This window comes from Euprymna scolopes, chromosome 22, assembly GCF_053919585.1.
Source record: "Euprymna scolopes isolate OS-2025 chromosome 22, ASM5391958v1, whole genome shotgun sequence".
In the NCBI taxonomy this organism is placed as follows: domain Eukaryota; kingdom Metazoa; phylum Mollusca; class Cephalopoda; order Sepiida; family Sepiolidae; genus Euprymna; species Euprymna scolopes.
The window spans coordinates 118,880,476-118,893,550 of record NC_136503.1 but is presented as its reverse complement, the minus strand read 5'-3'; the positions used below and the strand labels follow the sequence as shown (position 1 = coordinate 118,893,550).

Genomic DNA, 13,075 nt, shown 5'->3' with positions numbered 1-13,075 from the left:
TGTATGTACGCTTTTCCTCGATGTCCACAAAAGGCTTCTTTCAGAGAAGCGCTTGCTCGGTTCAAAACTTCTTAAAACTTTTTTATCATCTATAAATTGTAATATCTCAGAGTTACCCACGGAGCACGCCTGTCTATTTAATTTTATTGACTTTCAAACGTTAATTATTCGACATTTCCCGCATCGGCACGCGTCACGTTCGGTTTTCGGTATTAAAAAAAAAGCGAAACTCGACTCTAATCACAAGCAGAAAGCCAATTGCCTCAAGAGAGCTAAGTAACGTTTGTTCAATGTCGACTTCGTCATATTAGACTGTAGCTTTCATTTCGCTCCTCCTAATAAACAGGGAGCGGGTTTTTAAAAACAAACAAACCGATTTATTCAGCTCATTCAAAACTGTCCCGCACAAAATGCTAACTGCTGATTACCTATCGCCGTCACGTCAATCAAAAACGCGCACCTGTTTTTTAAACACTTTACTAGTTTCCAACTGCGCGTCGTGAAGGCTTCGGTTTTTTTTCACATTTTCGGTTTTTTTACATACCCCGAAAAACACCCGGGCAACGCCGCCGGGTACCCCTCGCTAGTCTATATATATATATAAAAGCGAAAATGTATGTGTGTTTGTTTGTGTGTATGTTTGTGTGTCTGCTAAAATCTTTCGACATACACAACAAAAATTCACAAACTTGGTCTCATATGAAAGCCCCACCTTCCAGACGACAAATATCGAAAAATTGGCCCAAAGTGACCATCAGAAGTGCGTCAACTGATCGATTTTCTGCAGGGGGGGCCAAAAAGTGACATTTTAATGTTAAACATTACATATTTTTAAATCGATTTATAACTGCCCCAAAAATTACGACCGCCAACTCTTCTACATAAAGTATACACGCGGCCGTTTATTTTGTGTCAACTTGTATTTAAAACCCGCTGAGTCATGTCACGTGATCTTGACGTCAGCAAGCTCTAATGGCGGTCTTAATTTACAATTTAAAAATATTGTTATCGGTAAAAAAAAATAATTTAAGCTAAACTATGAACTTCTACGCTATGGCAACGTTACCAAAGTTATTACCACATTCAAAATAGGTAGATACGATAGTTAAACGAAAATAACAAGACAAACATGTGAAGTAAAAAAAATACGCTTATAAAAAATATTAACGAACAAAGTTTTTTAAAATAAAAACAGCCAGACGCCATTTTCCAGTCTTTAGAGTAAGGAAGACGAAGTGTGTGAGAGAGAGAGAGAGAGAAAGAGAGAAAGAGAGTGAGTGAGTGAGTGAGTGAGTGAGTGAGAGAGACGCAAACAGAGAGAGAGAGAGTGAGAGAGACACAAAGTGATAGAGAGAGAGAGTGAGAGACATGTCTAGACAGAAAACGAGAAAAACGTTAACTTTTTCACCCCGAAATCGACATTAATAATTAGTTTTGTATACATTAATAAGATAAATGTTGTAATTATTAGTTTTTTAATCATTAATATAATAAATTCTGTAATTATTATTTTGTAATCATTAATAAAATAACTTCTGTAAATTATTAGTTTTGTAATCATTAATAAAATAAATTTTGTAATAATTAATGAAACAAATATTGTAATCATTAATAAAATAAATTTTGTAATAATTAATGAAATAAATATTGTAATAATTAATAAAATAAATTTTGTAATAATTAGTAAATTAAATATTGTAATTATTAATAAAATGAATTTGGTAATTATTAGTGTTGTAATAATTGATACATTTTATTTTGTAATCATTAATAAAATAAATTTTGTAATCATTAATAAAATAAATAGTGTAATAATTAATAAATTAAATTTTTTAATAATAAATGAAATAAATTATGGAAATTACAAATTAAATAAATTTTGTAATCATTAACAGATTCAATATTGCAATCATTAATTAAATGAATTCTGTAATTATTAGTTTTGTAATTATAAATAAGATAAATTTTGTAATAATTAATAAAATAAATTTTGTAATCATTAATAAAATAAAATTTGTAATAATTAATAAAATATATTTCGTAATAATTAATAAAATAAACTTTGTAATAATTAATAAAATAAACTTTGTAATAATTAATAAAATAAATTTTGTAATCATTAATAAAATTTATTCCGTAATTTATAGTTTTGTAACAATTAATAAATTACATTTTGTATCATTGATAAAATACATTTTTTAATCATTAATAAAATATTTTTTATAATCAATAAAATACATTTTCTAATAATTAATAAAATAAATTTTGTAATAAATAATAAAATAAATTTTGTAATAATTAATAAAATAAATTTTTTAATAATTAATAAAATAAATTTGTAATAATTAATAAAATAAATGTTTAATAATTAATAACATACATTTTGTAATAATTAATTAAATAAATTTTGTAATAAGTAATGAAATCAATTTTGTAATAATTAATAAAATAAATTTGTAATAATTAATAAATTAAATTTTGTAATAATTAATAAAGATTTTTGTAATAATTAATAAAATAAATTGTGTAAAGAATAATAAAATAAATTTTTCAATAATTAATGAAATAAATATTGTAATCATTAATAAAATAAATTTTGTAATAATTAATGAAATAAATATTGTAATAATTAATAAAATAAATTTTGTCATAATTAGTGAATTAAATATTGTAATTATTAATAAAATGAAAATGGTAATTATTAGTTTTGTAATAATTAATACATTTTATTTTGTAATCATCAATAAAATAAATTTTGTAATCATTAATAAAATGAAAATGGTAATTATTAGTTTTGTAATAATTAATACATTTTATTTTGTAATAATTAATAAAATAAATTTTGTAATCATTAATAAAATAAATTGTGTAATAATTAATAAATTAAATTTTGTAATAATTAATCAAATAAATTTTGTAATAATTAATGAAATAAATATTGCAATAATTAATAAATTAAATTTGTAATAATTAATGAAATAAATTTTGTAATAATTAATAAATAAATTTTGTAATCATTAATAAATAAATTTTCTGGTTAAAAACAAATTCTTTTATTTCTCATTCACATCCATAATACAAAGTCTTACCGGATGTTTCTATTTTATCTAACTGGTGTGCACACACACACACACACACACACACGCACACACACACACCCGTACATGCGCGCGCATACACATTATCAGTCTTATACATTCGTACTATTTCTTGTGTCTATTTATCAAATACTCGACGTAGGGTGCAATAAAAGTGCACTTTATTAGGGAGAACCGCTTTTCGACAGGGTTTTGTTTAAATATTTACTATCTCTGTCGCACCAAATACCCTCGTCTCAGTTGGTGATGCGCCGAAAAGTGCGAAACCAAATCTAAATTCACATTTAATACCTTGCAACTTTGGGTTCCGATCAAACTTTTAAACTAACGCGTAAAACACACACACAGATATATATATATATATATATATATATATATATATATATATATATATAAGTGAACGTGTCTGTGTGTGTCTGTGTGTGTGTCTGTGTGTCTGTGTACATTTCCCTACGCAATAACTCAGTCAATTTTTAGTCTACAGACTCGAAACTTAATATACAGGGTACTGAGATTTGGGAAAATCGATGTGATCGGGTTTCGGCGAGAAATTACCCTATTAAGGTGTCAAAGTTCAAAGAATTGACATTTGAAACTCTACCAAGCTCCTCCGACAATTTTGGGTCTAAACACTTGACATTTTAGATATTAGTTCCTTGTACAAAGAGACTGTTTCGCTGTAACATAGCCCTTCAGTACGGGTATACTAATATTCATCTCAAGACGGGATCAACCTTATGATTATCCCGCTGACCCATTGCGATTATATATATATATATATATATATATATATATATATATATATATATATATATATATATATATATATATATAAATAAACATTTTATATATCCAAAGTAGTTAGAATTAAATTGTGAACACAGAGGAAGAGGAAATACATTTCTGGATTTAGATATAAAAATTGAGGATAGAATTTTTGTTTATAAAATATTTGATAAAAGAAACTATTTCCCTTTTAAAACAGTTCGTATGCCGCACTGATTTTTATGTTTTATGGAACCATTATATCAGAGTTTCTGGGAATAGGTCGCGTTACTTTAAAATTAATAGATTTTATAACCGCATTTTCTAGCTTAGCAGTAAGGATGATTAAAAAGGGTGGTGATAAAACAAAAATAGTCAAACAATGAAATAAAACATTTGTTCGTTATCCTGATGTTTTTTATTGTATAAAATTAACCAGAATATATTAATAAAGGAAATCCAATATTATATTAGTAATGTATAAAATGTATTATTTAAAAAAAGTATATATATATATATATATATATATATATATATATATACATGTGTGTGTATAATATATATATATATATATATATATATATATATATATATATAAACATATATATACATACATATATATTTTAAACTTGTATATATATTTTAATAAATAAATACGAATGTAAATATATAAAGTACTAATAATAGTGGGGGTTGATAAGTAATAAAACGGAATAACCCTAATCGTATAAATGCAACACTGGTAAATTAAAAATAAATATCCATTTTGAATTTGATTACAGGGGCGAATCTCAAAGGAAAGGGAGATATTTTTTATAACATGAATAGATTAGCCAAATTAATCATGAGTAGATAACTAGATATAATATCTGGAACATTTTTGGTTCTTGTGATAAAGGGAGGTAGTGTTTGATCAACACTGTTGGGGAGTCATGATTTGATACACTGTTTTGTTTTTAAATCCCCGAAACAGTGTTTCATGGTAAACAACTGATGATCCCTTAAATTTACATTAAGACTATTGTGAATTCGAGACACATTAGAACTATTGTGAATTCGAGACACATTAGAACTATTGTGAGTTCGAGTATGCCGTTATTGCAGGTGAATAACTAACTTACTGACTAAACAATTTTCCAACAAATGATAAAAAATATAAACATTACATAGCTTTTATATAGTTTTAAATGTTACAAAAACTTCCAAGACAATGTAGGATGTTACACAACTTAATATTTTTCGAGCATCAGTATCCTTTACAACAAAACAATATTCTGTGCCTGTATCCGATATTTTGAAAACGCAAGATGCAACGAGACCAATTCATAGCACAGATACTTTACCTTGAGCAAGTAATGCATCATAGCATTTTGTTCCTAGTGACGTTCTTCTGCCATCACACACATTAAAAATTAAGGTGCCACAAAAACAACCTAATGTTTATGACTTGTCGACATTAAGAGTATTTTACAAAAAAAAAAAAAACAACTCCTGTGCTTCTATCAATTTTGAAGGTGCAAGAGACCGAAAGGGTCTGAGCACCGATAATGCACCTTGCTCATAGCTTGTAACGCCTATGAAGTTTACTCCCGTTACAACATAATACATTACAATATAGTTTGAATGTCGAGGAGTTAGCGCTTTTATACCATCATTTGTAAATAATATTCTGCATGTATATATAATATATATAAATAAATAAATAAATAAATAAATAAATATATATATATATATATATATATATATATATATATATATATATATATATATATATATATTTCTCATTATGGAAGAAGCAAGTAAATATAGGCCCTGATCAGATATACACCTAGATCATACGGAGCTTTGTGTTAGTATAGAAATCCTTTTTCTCACACCCTCGCATACACACAAACGTATGATGTTACACGATTCTGTTTTCATTTGAGGCACCCTCTTTTTTTTATATGCAACACGTTCGCAAATGAGAAACAAAAAAAAAAACGTTTTATTGTTTCCACGCACTCTCAATTGGGACGTACCAGAAAAGAAGTGACCAGCAATCAACATAATTTCATATTTCTTTGGATTATCATTTCTTAAAATTCTTACATTTTATTTTACGCTATTTCCATCAAAGGTCCTCAACTGATCCCTAATCTTTGGATCTTCCTTGTAAAACATTCACAGCAAAAACTCGTCTTACTACCACTTCAGAAAACGATATTACTTTCTTTTTCACTTGTGCCTAGTGTCAGACGTAATTTTCATAGGCATAAATTCTTTGCAAGCGCTTCCCGCCAGTGGAACATATTACGGCGGTACTGCTTTCTTTTTGATTACAGCTTATTCGTCTTTAAATCAAATATCGATATTTTCTATCAACACCCTATAAGTAATCAAACGCAGTTTATGCTACTAATCAATGTGTTTACTCCCATAACGTTCATAATTTCTACGTTTACAATCATTCTGCATTATTAACTTTTGTCCTTCAATTGATATTGGCCTTGATATGTTGTCATCCAATAATACAAAAGAGAATTTAGTTGTTCGTTTTGCAATAAAGTTAACTCGACGGCGTGATTAGTACTGTGAGTTGCCTATATTTTTTGCAAAGGTCTTTCGATTTAAAGTAACCCTGATGAAATAAAAAACAAAGGAATTCAAAACAAGGTCTTACCTTTTCTCTTATGGTAGTGCGCACAAAAAACAAAAGGTAAGGTTCCCACATTGCTCTGCTATCCTGGCCCTATTCCTACGCTACCTCGTCGTTCTTCCCCGCGTTCACCATCGCCTTCTCTACTCGAACTATTTACTGTCTCGCATCGCCACGGATGTTCCTCTGGTTTCTAATCGAACGGCGCAACCGCCGCACCCTCACACCGCTATAACACTTCCCATGCAGCTGATATTGCTCATGCTACTAATACCAGTACTGCTGCCAGAATTTGTCTGTTTTTGTATTTGCGAGCGTATTTCTCCTTTCTTTGGCTGTCTATTCATCCGTGTGTACCTTTCTCGAGTGCTTCTGATAATCTACCTTGCGTTGCAGCAAAACTAATGCCACTGCTAATTGGAAATAGCGATATATCCCGATGCAAATCGTTGCCGACCGTACTCGCACTGACAGATTCTCTAACCGACACCGAAAAATTACGGACGCGCACGTTTGGATATTTTCTTCCCTTTTTCTGTCTTTCTGACTTAGACTGTAATCTTGTTCTGTTCTTCCTTTACCTTCGTTTTATTTTCTTTGTTGTGTTTTTTGTTTCAGTTTCTTGTTTGTCTTGGCATTTCTTCTGTGGCATTACATTCCGTTTCTCTTTCCATCGTTTTTCTTTTACTGTCTCCTTCTTTCTTTCTTCTTTTTCCTTAATTTTGTTACTTTACTTTATCCTTTTCTTTCTTAATTTCTTTCTTTCTTTTTCTTCATTAAACATGCTTCTATTTTCTCTTATTCGTTGCTTCGTTCTCTTCTTCATTTGCTTAATTTTCTTTCTTTATGAATTTGCTTCTAATGCTTTCCCATTTTCTTTTCTTTATTTTTACTCTGTCTTTTTCTTCTTTTCTTTTCTATTCTTTCATTGGCTTTCTCTTTTAGTTATTCTTTAGTTTTCATATTCGTCCTCTCTTATGCACTTCCTATTCTGTTGGTTTTCCCCTATCCCAGTCTTTTAAATAATTTTTCTCCATTTTCATTTCTTTGCGTTTCCTCCTTTCTTTCTTTTCCGCTTCTCTTTTCTCCTTGTCTCCTTATTTTAATTCCTTAGTTCTTCTTTCCTTTCCAAGCCTTACTTTATTTGCTTTGCTTTCTTTGTCGTTTCCTTTCGTTTTTCTTTTCTTTTTTTGTTTTCTTCTTTTATTATTTAACACTTCTTTACGTTGTTCCGTTCTTCTTTTGTTTAATTCGCTTTTTATCTTTTTACATCTTTTTTTACTCAACAATGTGTCTGCCTTTTGTTCCTTCCGTATCTTTTCATTCTTTCTCCATACGTCCGTTTCCAAACTTCCTTATCGGCCTTAATGTATTTAGTTCTCATTTTCTGTCTATACACTTTTTCTTTCTTAAGATAGAAAAAGTGTATAGACAGAAAATAAGAACTAAATACATTTTTTTTCTAATTTAATTTATTTTCCACCGTTCTTTTCTTCATTCACTTCTCTTTCGTTGCTTATTTGTTTTCTCAGCTTCTCCTCTTTCAGCATGTTCTTCACATTTCTTTTCTTTTATTTGTTTGCTTCCTTTTTTTTATACTTTATCGGCTTTTATGGATTTTTCCTTTTTTGTTATCTTTGCTTTGTTTTTTGTTTTTTTTTTCGTTTTTTGTTATCTTCTATTTCGTTAATCTTCTTTCTTTCTTAACTTCCCGTGATTTTAAGTTGAGTTTTCCCATGGCTTCTTTTCCGTTTTGTCTGTTTTTTTTTCTCTATTTCTAGCTGAACCTTTCCCATTTTTTATTTTATAATCTTTTTTTTCATTCCGTTCTTTTTTTTCTATACTCTCTCCTTATATTTTACTTTCTTTGTAAACCTGACTTTATTTGCTTTTCTCTCGTTCTTTGTTGTTTTATTATTATTCTGGCTTTTCTTTTTCTCTTGTTTTTCTGTTCCTGTATTCTATCTTTTCTTTCTCAGCTTTTCTTATCCAGCTTTTCTTAACCAGCTTTTCTTTCTATTTTATTCTTCAGCTGGGCTTTCCTTCTTTCTTTTCTTATTTAACTTGCTTTCCTATTCTCACTTTCTTTTTCTTTACATACGTTTGTTGTTCTTGTTTTTTCTATCGTTTTCCTCCCCCCTTTCCCTCTGCTTCAAGTATTGTAATTTTTAGCGGAATGTTTCAATTTTTCTTTATATATTTTTTCTTTCTGTATACGTCTTTATTATCTTTATTTTCTTAACTTGTATCCGTTCTCAGACGTAACTTTTTCGCTTTTTTAACTTTTTTCGTTTTATTTTTATTGCTTGTTTTCTTTATCTTTCTTCCTTATGCTTCCTTGTCTTCTTTGTCCTGTTGGCTTCTATTTTCATTTAATTATTTTTTTTATATTTTCATGTTTCGTTCATTTGTACTCTTTTTGTTTTTTTGTTTGTTTTGTATTTTATTTCATTTTTACGTGCTTTTTGCCTTGCTTCTATACATCCTCTAGTTTTCGACCTTGCATTTTTGTCTTTCTATTTTTTGGCTTTCGTTTTTTACTATTTTTCATTAACTTTTTCTTCTCTCTTCTTTATTCAGTTCTGTCCTTTTTTTCGATGGTTTAAATATCTTCCCTTTTCATCTAATTATTTTGGCCTTTTTACTTCTTTATCTATTTTTATTTTGTGTTCATTCTTTTTTATTATCATTCATCTTTCTTAGCTTTTATTTATTTTCATCTTTATATTTTACTGTTTAGTATTTCACTCCCTATCTCTCTTTTAAGATTACATGTTCGTTTGTTTCTCTTTCATTTAAATTTTTAATTTATCATTTCTATAATTCCTTTTCTCTGCGGTTTCTCGGGCGTTCATTATTTGCTTTGTATCTATAGACTGTGTTCCTCTCTTTTAAATCTTAATTTGTTTCTTTCATCATCTTTTACTATTGTTCTTCTTTTGTTCTTATTTCTCTCCAGTTTCTTTTTTCTGATTTCACTATTTTTTAAAAATTTACATGACCTTCCCCTTTTTCTTGCTTACCTTTAATATAAAACAGTGTTCTTAATCCTTTTCTATTTCTTGTTCATCTACAAAACAATCTAATTTCTTCTTTTCGTGATTTGTCTTATTACTATCCTTCTGTCTTCATAATCTTTTCTTATTCCTCTTCTCTTTAACAGTTTTTTTCTTATTTCTTCGTATTGTTATACAACAGTCTATGTTCTTCGTATTGTTATACAACAGTCTATGTTCTTCGTATTGTTATACAACAGTCTATGTTCTTGGTCTTCATTTCTCACTTCTTATTTTCGTTTTTTGCTTATCTTTTCTTTAATCCTCTTAAAAGTCTTTCTTTTTCATTAGTTTATCTATGTTTTAACATATAATCATTTTCTATTCTTACTAATTTGTTTTTATTTATTTATTTCCCTTTTTCATTGGGGATTTTTCTAACGTTCATTATTTTTTTCTCCTTCGATTCTTTTCATGTTTCTTCATTACTTTCGGCCAGGAATTTCTAAGAATAACATCCAAGATGAAAATAGTAGTCCAAACGATTAATAAGTCTCGAAATTTGTTTTTTAAAGAAAAACTCATTCTTTATTTTGTCTTCTTCGTTAATTGTTTTTACTTTTTCTGCTAATATTATTCTCGTTTTTTTTTTAGGTTCATTATTTTCCCCTTCATCTCAATTTCTTTTTTTGTTGTTGTTTCTAGTCCGATTAATTCTCATAATTACTAATTTTCTTCTTCCCTCATTTATAACACGATTATTATTCTGTTAATTCTTTCTCATTTTATTTCCTCTTTTTAATCCTTTTCTTTCTGTATTTTTTCGTGTTGTTCATCATATATTTTATCTAATCTCCTCCCTATTTATTTCTCTTTATATCCTTTTTTCTCTTCCTTCTCTTTTTTCTCGTCTTCTTTTTTTCTGTCCCCGTCCACTTTCTCTTGCTCAAATATCTGTCTATTTCCTTCACATTTTTCATCTACATAAATTTCTATTCTTACTTTCTTCCTATCTTAAATTCTTTATTTTCTAGCTTGATTGTTCTTTCAGCTTCTCATTCTGTACTGATTTCTCTTTCCTCTTTACACATTCCCTCTCTTAAATATTTTCTATTTTTTCGTTTTTGTTTCCATTTTCTTAATTTTTCGTTTCCGTTTCTCCTCCTTCTCCCTAATGTATTTTTTTCTATAATATTCTTTAATATTTCTTATCTTACTTATTTTCAAGTCTGTTCTCCTTTTTTGTTGTTTCTGCTTTATCGTTGTCTTTTTTATAAATAAGGTGGTTTGGATGTCAATATTATAATCTTTTTTGAAATTCAAAGCTCTTTATTTCACGACACGATTGTAAGAATAAGATTTGAAAATAAACTGAATGCGACAAACGACCTCTAATCCTTACTTAAAAGTATTAAATGGAATACATGTGCTCTATAAGTTATAGACGAAAGAAGGATAAGCCATTTGCATTATCATCTACAATATTATCGTGTGAGATTATAGTTGCCATATGCTTTTATTTGCAAATCCTCTTCTTAACGTCGTTCAACAATGAACATTGCAAAGCAAATAGCAAGGATGTAGGTTGTTTTACTGTCATTTACAACTCTATCATCTTCAAATGATCAGAAAACGGTAAGCTTTCTGTATCAGACTAGAAACTCCTTCACGCCAGCCAGTATTCTATATAACTATAAAATCACCATTTGCCCGTAGCAACGTCTTATACTAACATATAAAGTCGGTCAAGATTTAACGGGACATATAAACCGGAATTAATACATAAAATACATTTCTAAGTCTGCTAGAAAGAGAGTGAGCTTCCTCTACCGCCCTACAAAACTTATCACCCCTTTATTTAATTTACATTTTCACTCCAAACAAGACACAGTACCATTTTGATTTAAAAGCTACTATCTGGGTCATAATTTGCGAGGACAGTTCTCATTACACATGCGCTTCTGCATGCCAGCAGGAACAGGGACACGGAAGAGAAATTCCAAAGTCTAGTAGTCTGATGGAAGAACAAAGTAGAGTAGAAGGCTTTCTGGCATCAACCGATCTCTATTGGGTAGGAGTGGGATCTTGTTGCTTGTCAGGTTTGTCGGGGGTGTTTACGTCGATAGTGGTACAAGAATTAAAACAGACAGAGTGATGCAACGTTTCGTCGATGGGACGAACTGTTAGTGCGGGACCTATTATGTTGGCGATTCTCTTTTGAACCTTGTCTAAGAGTGAGAGACTAGTATCAGATGCACCAGACAACATGTGGAAACAATACTGTATACATGGACGAATGATGGTCTTGCAGAGTTATAGGATACGCTTAGGCGTATGTAACTTTCTAGTATGTTAGAGAGCACCCATCTTCTTTGCATCAAGCTTGGCATTGACCTCAATGAATCTATTTCAATATATGTTCTCTGTGAATGTTTAGCCGAAAAGTTTGCTATTAGTGGTTGAGACGTTTACTTGTAGTTATTAAAGGGAATACGCTTAGTCTTGGTTACCATCCAATTTAGTCGACATTCCACTACAGACTGGAGGTTTTCCTCGAGGATTTCCGCCATTGCCTTAAATGATTTTATTTGGTTTTCTCTCGTGCCTGTTAAAGAGTCTGGTGTCTTCAGCAAATATGCGCCTCTCAGAGAACATTTGTTATGAATTATCAGGAATAATAAAGGTCCAGGGATCGACCCCTGAGGCACACTCGCATTTATAGTATACTAGCATGAGTGCCCGGCGTTGCCCGGATGTTTGGGTGTGTGTTTGAACAAAAAAAAGTGATAGTAGGAAGGCAGTCTTGAACCCGCACCGCGAAGGAGGAAAAGAATGGGAAAAACGTGACGTCTTTGCTGTTACGACCACCGCCAAACCGGAAGTGGCATAGGTTTAAATTAAGGCTAGACTTTCAATAATATCGGCGAAAAAAGCGACCCCTCCCTGTAGAAAAGTGTCCAGTTGAGGGAGAAGAAATTTATGTTTCAGCCTATTTTTGCGGTATTTGTCATCTGAAAGATCGGACTTCGAAACGATACTAATCTTGTGAAAATCCGTCGCCTCTGTCGAAAGTTTTAGGCAAACATGCAAACATACATACATACATACATACATACATTTATATATTGGTAGCTCAAATTTTCGACCCAAGCCGATTAAAAAGCATGCCCTATCTCTGAATATCCTTTAAAATTTCAAATGTTTAGACCAGAAATTGTCTGAGTAATTTGGTAGAAACCGCAGAGGATAATTTTTTTTAAAATTTGAAACCTATTTTGATCTCTTAACATTTAGTGATTTGGGCTCAAATCAAGTTATTATATTAGATCCATGTTCAAGGAATCTATATCTAAAATTTCAATTGTTTATACCCAAAATTGGCGAAGGAGTCTGGTAGAGTTTTCAAAGGTCAAATCGTTGAACTTTGACCCCTTAACAGCCAAATTCTTGGCCGAAAACGAATTAAAACAATTTCCCCAAATCTCAGTACCCTGTATATCAAATTTCGAGTCTTTAGACTGAAAATCGACAGAGATATTGTGTAGAGAAATGTACACAGACAGACACACACAGAGACA

General features: G+C 30.0%; 1 protein-coding gene across 3 annotated transcripts in view; it reads right to left on the bottom strand.

The window, feature by feature from the left end:
- The window catches only part of LOC145243685 (uncharacterized), a 627,487-nt gene extending 620,615 nt beyond the window's left edge, over positions 1-6,872 (bottom strand). Inside the window, exon 1 of one of the 3 annotated variants that reach the window (XM_080106743.1) lies at positions 6,526-6,872. The gene's annotated coding sequence lies outside the window, so the exon portion shown is untranslated. The remainder of the gene's footprint in view (positions 1-6,525) is intronic. The other 2 variants (XM_080106742.1, XM_080106741.1) reach the window with 2 other exon arrangements.
- Positions 6,873-13,075: the final 6,203 nt, after the last annotated feature.